The sequence below is a fragment of the Octodon degus genome, unplaced genomic scaffold (genome assembly GCF_000260255.1).
Source record: "Octodon degus isolate 3935 unplaced genomic scaffold, OctDeg1.0 scaffold00191, whole genome shotgun sequence".
Lineage (NCBI taxonomy): Eukaryota > Metazoa > Chordata > Mammalia > Rodentia > Octodontidae > Octodon > Octodon degus.
In genome coordinates, this window is record NW_004524767.1 from 2,689,672 (window position 1) to 2,702,853 (window position 13,182).

The 13,182-nt window shown below is 37.0% G+C and overlaps 1 pseudogene; it reads left to right on the forward strand.

The window, feature by feature from the left end:
- The first annotated feature begins 8,795 nt into the window (after positions 1-8,795).
- Positions 8,796-9,242, forward strand: LOC101566383 (annotated as a pseudogene).
- The last annotated feature ends 3,940 nt before the right edge of the window (positions 9,243-13,182 follow it).

Genomic DNA, 13,182 nt, shown 5'->3' on the forward strand with positions numbered 1-13,182 from the left:
CATCTTTTCATTCTTTTATATGTAACTATACTAGTTAATCTCACAACAATAGTTCTTTTCTTTTCTTTTGGGGGTTCAGTCCACCCAGAGGGCAGGGCTGGCTCAGCACGTGGTGCAGTGGGGATCAAACTGCAATCTCGGTGTTTGCCTAAGCTTGCCTAAGAAGGCACTTGAGACCACTGAACTACCTCACTGGCCCTCCTGATACTATTTCAAGTATCTTTCACTCCTGAAAATCTACTTTTCTGTTTCCTAATTTGAATTATAATATTATTAATAATAATATACTAGATAAATTTGCTTCCTCTCAGATATTGCCTGGCATTTCCAAGAAAAATCATGGTAACCATGACATTTAAATTCATATTATTTAGGTTCAGTTATGCTTCTATTATTCTTGACCAACCATTCATTAATCCCTACTTGGTTGTCATACTTATATTAGTAATTTATGTCTTTTGAAACCTTTTAAATTTCCTCTGCAAGGCCTCTACAAACACACTCAGCCACCTGATCTTTGACAAAGGGGCCAAACATGCTTACTGGAACAAAGATAGCCTCTTTAACAAATGGTGCTGGAAAAACTGGCTGTCTACATGCCAAAAACTAAAACTTGACACAGGTCTATCACGATGTACTAAGCTAAAGTCAGAATGGATTAAAGATCTAAACATTAAAACAGAAACAGTAAATCTACTAGAAGAGAAACTAGGAGGAACTCTTGAAGACATAGGGGTATGCAAAGAGTTCATGAACAAACATAAAATGACATGGGTAATACTTGAAAGAATTAACAGCTGGGGCCTCCTCTTATGAAGAAGTTTTTGCACATCAAAAGAAATTACCAACAAAGTGAAAAGACAACTCACAAATTCCAAAAAAAAAATCTTGACTAATAAGCACTCAGACAAAGGTCTGCTCTCTAGACTTCATAAAGAACTAAAAACCATTGAGCCCCAAAATTTAAAGACCCAATCCAAAAATGGGCATCCGAGATGAACACACACTTCTCAGAAGATGAAATTAAAGAAGCAAATAAATATAGGAAAAAATGCTCCACATCACTAGCCATCCGTGAAATGCAAATTAAAACTATATTGAAAAACCATCTCACTCCACAAGAATGGCTATCATAAAGAAATCTGTGGGAAGCCATTAACTGGTATCCATTTTATAATAGTGTCAGCCATTTTTTTAAGTTTCTATTCCCCTGCTGAGTTAAGTTGATGGTCCTTCTCACCTTGCCCATTCCCCATGAATCACGTGCTATATGCCCCAGGGGTTGCACCTTCCCCTGTTGCCTAGATACCTGCTGACCCCAAGAGCCAAGACTTCTTCATTCCTACACTCCCTATATATACCCAGAACATCCCCTGAATAAACTGAGACTTGATCAGAATCCTGTCTTGTCTCCGTTTCTCACATCTCCTGTCCTTTGTCCCCTCTTCAATTCCCCACTCCTCCCCCAGGTGACCTTCGTTGACTGACCCGCTGTTTCAGGACAGAAATCAACCAAAAACAAATGTTGGAGAGGCTGTGGGGAAAAAGGAACCCTTCTGCACTGTTGGTAGGAATGTACACTTTCCTACCATTATGGAAATCAGTGTGGAAACTCCTTAAAAAACTAGGACTGGAAATCCAATTCAAAACAGCTATCCCCTACTGGGAATTTTCCCAGAGGAACTGAAAACATCATATCATAGTGATATATGCATACCTATGTTTATGCCAGCATAATTTGAGATAGCCAAATCTTGGAAACAACCAACATGCCCATCACCAGAGGAATGGATGAAAAAGAGGCGGTATTTTTATACAATGGAATATTACTCAGCTATAAAGAATGATAAACTCAAAGCCTTCATATTTAAGTGGATGCCACTCAAAGATATACTCATAAGTGAAATAAACCAGACCAACATGTATAAATATCATGTATCTCCCTAATATAAGAACTCAGAAGAAGAAATACAAATAGAAAAATATAACACAATTAAAAGGAGATTGAGAACTTCAGAATTGGACAATGAGGAAAGGACAAGGAGTAAAGCTGGGAAACACCAAAGGGGCAAAGCCATACATTTATATGCACAAGATAAGTAAAACCAGGATCCTGAGACTCTGCAGCATGTTTTTGAAACTAGCAGTTAATTGGTAGGATTCTCACCCTGACTAACTATATATGCTGATAACTGTGAACTAAGCAGATGCACTGAAGATAGCAATGTATAATGGTAGGGTCATGCTTAGAATGTCTGCCATTCAGATCTTCTAAATATGTACTTCTTTTAATGACATACCAATTACTGCCATACTGTCTCTCAAGTAAATGTTTGTTTTTTAAAAAGGCAGTAAATGAAAACAAGAGACAGGAAAAAAAAATGTCACAGGAAAAAAAAGTCACATCCTGTATATGGTTAGATTTCTTAATTTCTGTGTAAAATTATTTAATTGTTTATTCATATTTTTCCATTTTTTTATTGTTTAAATTTTTGTCTTCATATTCTGCAGAGACTTAAAGCTTAACATATCAATACTTGATGGAAAATACCTGTTCCATAATATGCTTAAGATGTTTGATATTCAGACAGATAGCTAGATTAAACCCAACTGCATATGTTGTAGGGTAATAATAAGCTTCTCTTCTGGAGGGTTAACAACCCAAGTTTCCAGACCAAAAATCAGAGAAAAAGAAGGGATTCAAGGACAGCCACCATTTTGGCCCCAGCCTTTCAAAAATCAGTGAAGACTCAGGACATAGTAATGACTCATTACTATAACATCATGTAACTCAGTTGTGTCCCAAATTTTCTGATCAAGGAGATTATGGGGCCACAGTGGAATGTGATTGATGATGTATAGTGTGCCTAAGGAGGGTCACATGGAGAGAAAACATTCTCTCAGGCTTTCACAGAGAGCATATTGGTCAAGCAATGTCCGTGACTCATCTACATGGCTGACACTCAAAAAGGATCTACAAACTGCAGTGTAGGATTTCAGGGTAAATCCTGAGGGGATTTGACTGACCCTGTCAGATACAAAGGTTGCATTCTTGTTATATAGGTCTTGCTTTATCTTGATCTTAACCATCCAGCAGAAAAGTATGAAAACGAAGTATAAAATGTAACGCCATATTAATATGTTCAGCTATAAAAAGCTGAAGTCAACAACTTTGGACATTGACAGTCTTACAGAAAACCCACTACTATTATGGACTACTGGGCTCTATTGGGAGATTCTGCTGAATTCAAGTACCTACAATATTTAAATGACAATGGAATGCCCTTCTCTGACAAAACTAACCAAAAAAAGTGGGACAGAAATGAACGATCCTTTTGTATCTGTATACTCGAAATAGTTAAGATAGATATATAGCTCCATTCTCTTGATTCAATGAATAGAGTGATTTGTTATAATAATGTTTGAGACTGGATATCTTGTCTGCATCTTGTACAGTGAATAACCACTAATACAACAATATGCAATGTATTAATTATTGAAAATGTGCCAGTTATCGGTTGTGAAACTGTCACAGTACTGTTTGTTTCTCAATAAAATTATTAAAAATAAATAAATAAAAATAAATTTTCTCTGCCTATCATCTCCTATATTAGCAGAGAGCCCCGTGTAATTTTTTACACATAAGAAAATTTTCTAATTAAGAAAATTATAAAGGTTTTCTTTCCTTTACCTAAACAAATCTTTTTATTTATTTATTTATTTATTTTGGCAGAACCAGGGATTGAACTCAGGCCTTTGTGCTTGCCAGGGAAGCACTTATTCTACTGAGCCATCTCCCCGGCCCCCTCTAAATAAGTTCTAAATATGGCAAAATGATATGATTTTAGTTTAATATGAAATATATGGCTTTGCAACACATTCTAGAATTTTCTTTATTCTGAGGTTGGTATTCCTGGTATTTTAGAATTTCTGAACCATTTTACCTTGCAAATCTAAACTCAGAGTAAAGATATTCCTAATGCTAGTATTAACTCAGGTATTTTTGAGGCACATTCCCTTTGAGAGAGAAGTAACATTTTACAGATGAATAAAATTGTCTTTGCAGTCTGATATCGTGAGGAATGATTGTAAATATTTCCAAAACAAGAGATTACACCTAAGCAACATCCTGAAGTGGAAAGATAATGTTGTATATTTAACACCTAGAAGATATAACAGTAAGAGCTGGAGCATTCATAATCTTACTTACATGATTAACATAAGTTGGACTTGCTTAATATGTCCAAAGTAAAGGAATTGAAGTTAATATGCTGCTTAATTTTATTAATATATTTAGTAAAGTCTTAAAGAATGAGACACTGTGCTGCCACCTATGAAAACACCATGGACATGGGATGCTGGGAGGGCATCTCCTGTGTGCTCACATGTTCCCTGCCCCCTCATCCCTCTGCATAGTCCTGTCACAGACTCTCGACAAAATGATTCCACTGACTACCCTTGAAGGAGGTGCAGGAAGCACAGTGCATACCTGAGAATGATAACAAGCAGGGCCATTTACATTTGCAGGCCTTTGGTGGTGGACTCCACACATTCTGGAAACTGCTTTAGTGGACAAGATTTATAAGTTGGGGTCAATCTCCCCACGCAGTGAGTTCAGCTCACCTTTTAAATGTCTCTTCCTCAGGGATGGGAATATAGCTCAGTGGAATAAACCCATCCCTGGCAAGTGCAAGGTCCCAAGTCTGCTATCCATTACCAAAAAAATTGCTTTCACTCATTCTATCCTGTTGATAGATTGGTAGATTTCTAAGTTAGGATGTGATCAAACCAGTTGATCCACTTGTTTGGCTGTAATATAAGACCATATCTACAAGCTGTTCTACACACACACACACACACACACACACACACACGCGCGCGCGCACACACACACGTCCATTAGATAGCAGTGATAAAGGAAGCCTGGTGGACAAGGAATGAGAATCCATGATTAGGCTGTATTGCTTCCAAATGAGACAGACACATTGTTGTTCCCTCTAGGATGAGAGACCCTCACCTGTGCAGTAGGAAGAGCTACCTCAGCCTTGATAAGCCCAAGCCAGTGAGTGTCGTGTCTGTGTTGATCTATCTTGGATATCACAGTTTCTTAGTGGTACTTTATGCACACTCAGTATATACTTGTCATGCCCTTGTCCATGCAGCATCCTTAAAGCCCTCTGAGGCTACTCTTCAGTAAGTACCCAACCCCACTGACTTCAGTCACTTTGAGTTGCAAGGACCACAACTACCCTAATAATCCTGACCTGTCCTTTGTACATAGTTTTTCAATGTATTACAAATAAATGAAATCACTGAAGCAGTCAATGGACCCTTAGGACTAGAACTAACTCCTATCAGTGGAAGGCAAATAGCTAGTTTCTTTCCTTTTAACTCAAAATAAATAAGGTATGTTCAAGTTTGGATGAAGTATAAGTCACCTTCCTCCGACTTAACTCTTGGGGATTCACTGGCAGTTTAGCATTGCATAACATCTGCTTCAGGAAGTCAGCTATAATCCTGGATCTACCTGGCACTTTCTTCTGTCTCATACTGTCTGGTGCTAATGCAGTGGGACTATGTTTCTCTAGAGCACTGAATCTTCTAAATCATTGACTATTTCTTCCAACATGACTTAGTGTAATAATTATCTTTTACACCTGATTAATTTTGGACCCCCTCTTTCTTCAAGCATGCATAATTAATCCTAGAACCAGATACCATACCAAAAAAAGTACCTATGTTCATATGTTCACCATTTTCCTATCAATAATATAGCATGGGTGAAACACTCTCCTGGAGTAATTTCATCTTATATTCCTCCTCTCTTGATCTAGAACTTTAAGATTAATCTTCATGAATATTAACCTCATACTAGTTAATAAATATTAGCTATGCTTCATAGTTGTTTAAGTAGATCCAGATATTTATGTATCAGACTTGAGACTGAGTCTTAGCTATTTTTCCTGTTGGCTAAGAGAGGCAAAGGAAAGGTATTTTAAAATACAGGGAGTTGTCTTTCAAGACAACAGTATTATATCTTTTATATCAATATATCATTATATGAGTTAAGTTGGAAAGTATTAGACTTTAACAAAAAATTCACAGAATATTTGTAGGTTCAGCATTCAAAGAAATTTATGGTTTCAAAAAATCTCTTAGCCAATAGTCTGGATATTACCCTACCATATGAGATGGGAGTGGATATTACCCATTTTCTCACAGCCTGAGCCTTGACTTTGTTGGACGTTCCTGCCAATAGTTAGATCTCAGCCTGCTGGAGAGTGCTGAAGAGTCCCAGGCAGCACACTTTCAGAGATCCACTTGTAAAAAACAAAAACTCCTTGAAGATAGCTGTGCTACAAGGACCAGCACAAGCCCTGCCACAGAGCAAAGACTATAAGATTAATCAGTCAAATAAAAAGGTCTCAGTAGACCACAAGTAGCTCTGGATCCAGTATGACTTTACAGCACTGCTAGCACTGAAACTGGAAAGGCAGCCTTTAACACCTTGATGAGACAGCCGTTCTGTGTGAAATGGCCTGGGAAAGGGGGACCTGAGTGACATGGTCATTGTCCATTCCGTCAGTTGTTCCATGGGGACTCATTTCAGAACATCAGGCTGCCAATTTTAACAGCAACCGTGAAAATGTGTGCCTCCATCTCCAGGGAAGAGGAGCAGCACTGTACCAGCCTGAGCTCAAAGGATTTTTTATTAGCCTTATTAACTGCTTTAGGTTGTAAGGGCTATGATTATTTCACCATAAATATATAATAGGAAATAAATTTATAGAAAAGTTAATGCATGTTTAATGAATTTGCTTGGCCATCTATTATAGAATTCACAATGTTAGAATGCATTTTTGTCCTGACCAGTATATTGTTAACTTCAACTAAGTAGGACAAGATTCATACATAATCTGTGGTGAGGGAAAGGTACAACTGTGTAAACAAAACCAAACGTTTTCTCTAATAAGTTAAACGTGTAGTAAATATCTCTGTTCTAGTAAACAATATTTTTCAACTTGGAATTTCTTTCTCATGGCCTGTCTTTAAAGATTCACAGTGGCATGAGTGAAGTCCCAAGGCAGTAATAGCCCCAGCTATTCTCAAGAAGCACAAGCAGTCATTTTCTTATAGAGACATTTTTCATTGATCTTGCTAGCACACGCTAGCTATGGCATTTTGACTTCTGGCAGAAAAGCAAATTTGTAGATAAAGACATCTGTGGACTATTTTCCTAAAGCCCTTTTTTACTCTCGATAGAAAACACAACTTAGAGAAAGAAGGCACGCTGACTAATCGTACTCAAACGGCATACTCACCGTGACTTTCTTTCGCAATCACGGTACCAATTCCAAACATGATTAAAGGTGAATTTAGAGGTGGAGTCTGAATGGCTCAGATTTTCAAGGTACAGAGCAAGGCCGAAGTCGGGTCAGTAGCATCCTCCAGAGGAACAGCAGTCCTGTGACCCTCTGCTTATTAGTTTTGCCGGCTAAGAGTTTACTCTTGATCCTTGAACTGCCAACTCATTTGAACTCTGGAAAACATATCGCAGCCCTTGCTGCAATCAGTTCTGACAAAATAAAGGACTTTGTATCTTTATGTTATGACATAAGTGGGAGAAGCTTCCTGTCATTTTTACAACTCAAAAGTATCAGGATAGATGAGTTTTATGTATGGTAAAATTTTTACAACTTTATGAATTTTTAGTGCACCATATATGAAGGGATGGCTGAATGATAAAAATTCTGTTGGAAGCTTAGTTAAAAAGATTTTTTATAATACAAATAAATACCAGATGAATTATAACTTATTAACATAGGAATAAAGAAGGTAAGATCAATATTTTTCTGGTTTTCTTATTTTATAATTTATGCACAAATGTGGTGATAGGACATTTAATAGTCTACTAATGATCATTGCATGTTTCTATTAAAAAATGAGAGACTCAATCAATTTTTATGTGATTACTTCATGGATATCAAATCCCTTTTTATAAATTTTACAAATTAAAACAGTAGTGATGGTGAATTCCGGAAAAAATGGGGTCACCCATTTCTCAGTCCTCCCTCTTATCACTAAAACATCCTGGAAATAATCAATCAGCACAGAATATGAAAAATCAAGATGCAAAAGGACACATCAACTTGAGAGAAGAAGTGGCCAGACCCTGGGTTCCCTGCTGCTTCCCAGGGAGTGTGGTCAGGGACTGCGACAGCCTCGGTGGAGAGCCATTAGTAGGAACCTAGATACTCATATGTGATTCCGTTCAGGCAACAGTTTTGAACAAAACTATAGAAATTATATAAAGATTATAGAAATGAAATGTCATGATGGGACATTTCTTGACCTTCATTGTGCTAGTAAGTACGATGACACAAGAGATAAAATTGTACGGAAGTGAACAGACATGTACACAAGTCCACGAGCAAGCACAAGTGAAACCAGAGAAAAGTAAAGAAGCTGCATGGACTAGCTCAATAGCAACACTTGGTTCAAACATTGTACTATAGTATTATAACACTGCACTTCTGAGGAAGATCAAAGAAAGCATGCATTATGTATTTTTATTATTTGTTATAATTTCATGGGAATCTACAATTATTTTAATTTTTTAAAAGGATTTTACTTTTTAATAAGGAAAATCTGAAATATAGCCTATAAAGTAAAAGTCAGTATAATAAAAATGTCTAGCCATATACCACTCAGCAGACTAGACTTAAACACTTTCAGTTCTGAAAAACACTGTCTTTTAAAATACACTGTATTGCCCTTTCCTCTCGGCAGCCGACATGCCCTCCAGACTAAGGAAGACCCGAAAGCTTCGGGGCCATGTGAGCCATGGCTACGGCAGCATTGGCAAGCACCAGAAGCACCCCGGAGGCTGGGGTAATGCTGGTGACACACATCACCACAGGATCAATTTCGACAAGTATCTCCCAGGTTACTTTGGGAAGGTTGGCATGAGGCATTACCACTTAAAGAGAAACCAGAGCTTCTGCCCAACTGTCAACCTTGATAAATTGTGGACACTGGTCAGTGAGCAGACATGAGTAAATGCTGCCAAAAACAAGACTGGAGTAGCTCCTGTCATTGATGTAGTGCGATCAGGCTACTACAGAGTTCATGGGAAGGGAGAGCTCCCAAAGCAGCCTGTCATCATGAAAGCCAAATTCTTCAGCAGAAGAGCTGAGGAGAAGATTAAGGGTGTTGGGAGGGCCTGTGTCCTGGTAGCTTGAAGCTACTGGACAGGGGGCTCATTAAAATGCTAACAAATGGTTTTCAATAAAAAATAAAATACACTGAATTTTCTCAAAATATAGTTTCATTTTTAGGTATTAGTCATTTTAATGTCTAAAAATACACAAAATACAGTAAGTGCTCTTTCTATTAAAAGACATTTTTAAAGCAATGTTTTCTAGAGCTTTCATTTGCTTTTACTAAGATACGGCATGCTGAATCACTGTTGTCCTGTCTACTTGCCTTGAATGTTGCTTATCTTGTTTTGCAAGCATGAATCTCAAAGTAACATATGATAATTTGGACAACATAAATAGAAAATTAAAAATTATAGGAGAAAACATTCATGATTCTTCATTATTGAAATACAAATTATCCAACACTAGGGAGAGAGTGAAAATTAATATTGAAAGTAGAAATAGCATGAGTAAGCTACTAAACAACTTCAGTCTAATCACTTGTAATCAGAATTCCTGAGGTACAAAGAAATGAAAATAGTATCTGAGAAAAATGGTTGAAAATTTTATTTTTCTAATTTTAATATTAATTTTTTTGTTTTGTATTTTAGGGAAGGGTCTACAGGGTATTCAGGGTCTCATAACTAGATCAGACTCATAGTGATCCACCTGTTCACAGCCTCCCAAGAGCTGGGATTACAGGGACACCACCACTCCCAGTCTCAATTGCCGAATCAGCGTGTCCCGGCGGGCAGGGCCAACACAGCAGGCCCAAGGACTGAACCCTTGGCCCCTGAGCCTGTTTGCAGGCACTTTAATCCATTGAGCTATTTGGCTGGCTTGAAAATTTTTAAAATTTGATAAATGTATAAGCACATAGACATATGAACTCAAACACAAAAATAACTGGACAAGAGAGAGAAATAAGATGAGTAAGGACTGGAAAGGCAGAAATGAAATGAAGGAAAGAAATTATTGTTCTTCGTACATGAGATGATCCTTTACATGCAAGACTTCTAAAACTCCAAAAGTTCTATAGATTTAATAACCAAATTCAATAGCATAACAGGATACAGAGATAGCACTCAAAATTCAATAACATTTCTGTACAGCACACACACACACACATACACACACACACACACACACACACACAACAAAAGAGAAATTAGGGAAGCCACACTTTTCACAATAACACCCAAAAAACTGAAATGCATAGGAATCAATACAACAAAGGAAGTAAAAGATCTAGACAGTGAAAATTACAGTTCTCTGAAAAGAGAGATCCAAGAGGATTTAAGAAAATGAAAAGATAGCCCTCACTCATGGATAGGAAAAAACAACATTGTGAAAATGGCCATGTCCCAGAACTGTTACACAGATTCAATAAATCTCAATTAAAATACAATTAATATACCTCACAGATCTAGAGAAAACATTCCTAAAATTCATGTGGAACCGGAAGAGACCTAGAAAAGCAGAAGCCATCCTGAGCAACAAAGACAAGGCAGGAGGCATCGCAATCTCGATTTGAAATTTTACTACAAAGCCACTGTAAAAAAAGTCATCATGGTACTGACAAAAACAGACCTGAGGATCAATGGAACAGATTAGAAGATGCAGACACAGCTCCACAAATACTCAGCCACCTGATCATTGACAAAGGGGCAAGTCATATTCACCGGAAGAAAGAAAGCTGCTTTCAAAAGTGGCTGGCTTTCATAAGAAGGCTGGCTTTCAACATGCCATAGGATAAAATTAGACTTATGCCTATCACAATCACCATACACTAAAGTATAGTAAAAATGGATCAAACACTAAATATAAAAACAGAAACACTACATCTACTGAAGGAGAAAATAGGCAGAAATATTGAAGACATAAGGGCAAGTAGAGAGTTCATGAACAAAAACCAAATTGCAGGGGAATACTTTAAAGAATCAACAACTGGAATACCAACTCATTGAAAAGTTTTCAAAGATGTGTGTGTGTGTGTGTGTGTGTGTGTGTGTGTGTGTGTACAGGGTCTCCCTAAACAGTTTGAACTCCTACTGATCCACCTGTCTTCAAACTCCCCAGTGCTGGTACTGCAAGAACACACCAGCATCCCCCCCCCACCACTCGATCGCTGGCTTAGCAGCCTGGGGCCTGGGCTGGTGCAGCATGTGATGCCAGGGATAGATCCCAGGCCCTAGGCTTGCCTAAAGAGGTTCTTAATCTGCTGAGCTATGTAGCTGGCCCTATTGAAAAATTTTTGTACATCGAAGGAAATCACCAACAGAGTAAAAACAAAACAAAACAAAACAAAAAAACCGCACAAATTGGGAAATAATTTTAGCTGACTGTCCCTTAGACAAAGGACTTCTATCTAGAACATATAAATAATTTAAAAAAATTAGGATCCCAAAATTCAAAGACCCAAACAAATAATTGGCATCCAAGATGAGTACATATGTCTCAGAAGAAGAAATAGAAATGGCAGATAAATATATGAAAAGAAGTTCAACATCATTGTCCATTTGAGAATGCAAATTAATACATGATTTTATCTCACTCCCAAAGAATGGCTATAATCAGGTAGTCAACCAATAGCAAATGCTGGAGAGGCTGTGTAGAAAAAAGGATCCTTCTTTCCGGTTGGTGGGAGAGAAGACTGGTACAACCACTATGGAAATCAGTGTGGAGATTCCTAAAAAATCTACAATTAGAGGACCCATTCAATCTAGCTCTTCCCCTTTTGAATATTTTCCCAAAAGAACTAAAAGCATCATAGTAGTGTGATGTATGTGCACCCATGTTTATAGCAGTACAATTTGTTGTACATAAACATTGGAAACAACCCAAATGCCCATCAACTGAAAAATAGATAAAACAGATGTGATGTTTTTATACAATGGAGTATTTCTCATCTATAAAAAGATAAACTTGAGGCTTTTTTTAAAACTTGAAGCTTTTATAGGTAAATAGATTTAACTAGAAACCATCCTGATAAGTGAAAAAAAAAGACTCATATGTGTAAACATCATATTGTCTCCCTAGTGCAAGAAATTGAAGCATTAAATAAAATCTGAATGGTACAGTATATACTGTGAAAGAGAAAGAAACTATTCAAAGGAAAGAAACAACTGATGAAAGGAAGGAGAATCAAAAGACGATTGGGCAAATTATATATATAACTCACACACCACAGGCCCATTCCATAAGAAATGTAAGTGATTTCTTCAAGTAGTAGAAAAGGGATATCAAATTAAAATATAAATCAAGTCCAGATAATGTAAGCAAGTGAAATGATGACTACATACATAATTATGAAAGATATGTTTATTATTATTATTATTTTTTAAGGCTAAGATCTTTTATGTTTTAATTTTTTGTAGTACCAGGGATTGAACTCAGGACCTTGTAAGCACAAGCTTACCTTGTAAGCCAGGTAAGCACTTATTCTACTGAGCTATCTCCCTGGCCCCAAGATATGTTTATTATTATAGAAATTTACTTACGTTTAGAATTTAAACAATAACAGTGCGATTTATTGTATGCATGTGTATAAAATATATGACCAATGACATACCAATTGAGAAAAAAAATAAATGGAAATATGTTATTGGAAAATTCTCATCTGAAATGTAATCATAATATATAGTAAATGTTTACATTAAAAATTATAATAAAATATGCATTACTATTAATCCCCCTCAAAGTACCTCCACTGGCTTAGAATCCACTTATCCCATCATTGCTGCCTCTTTCTGAGGCAGTTGTGGAAGTTTGTTTGAAGGTAGGGACGTATTTAAGGTATATGAATATCAAGGTGTTTTAAACTGCAATGACATTCTTATTCAAATACACACATAATTTTTAATCACTCATTGGTCATTATGTAGTACAGAAAACTCTGAGTCCAAATGGTTCTTCAGGTTAATTCAACCAAGAATCTAACAAGTTGGTACAGACACATACACTGAGAGAGGGAGAGGGAGAG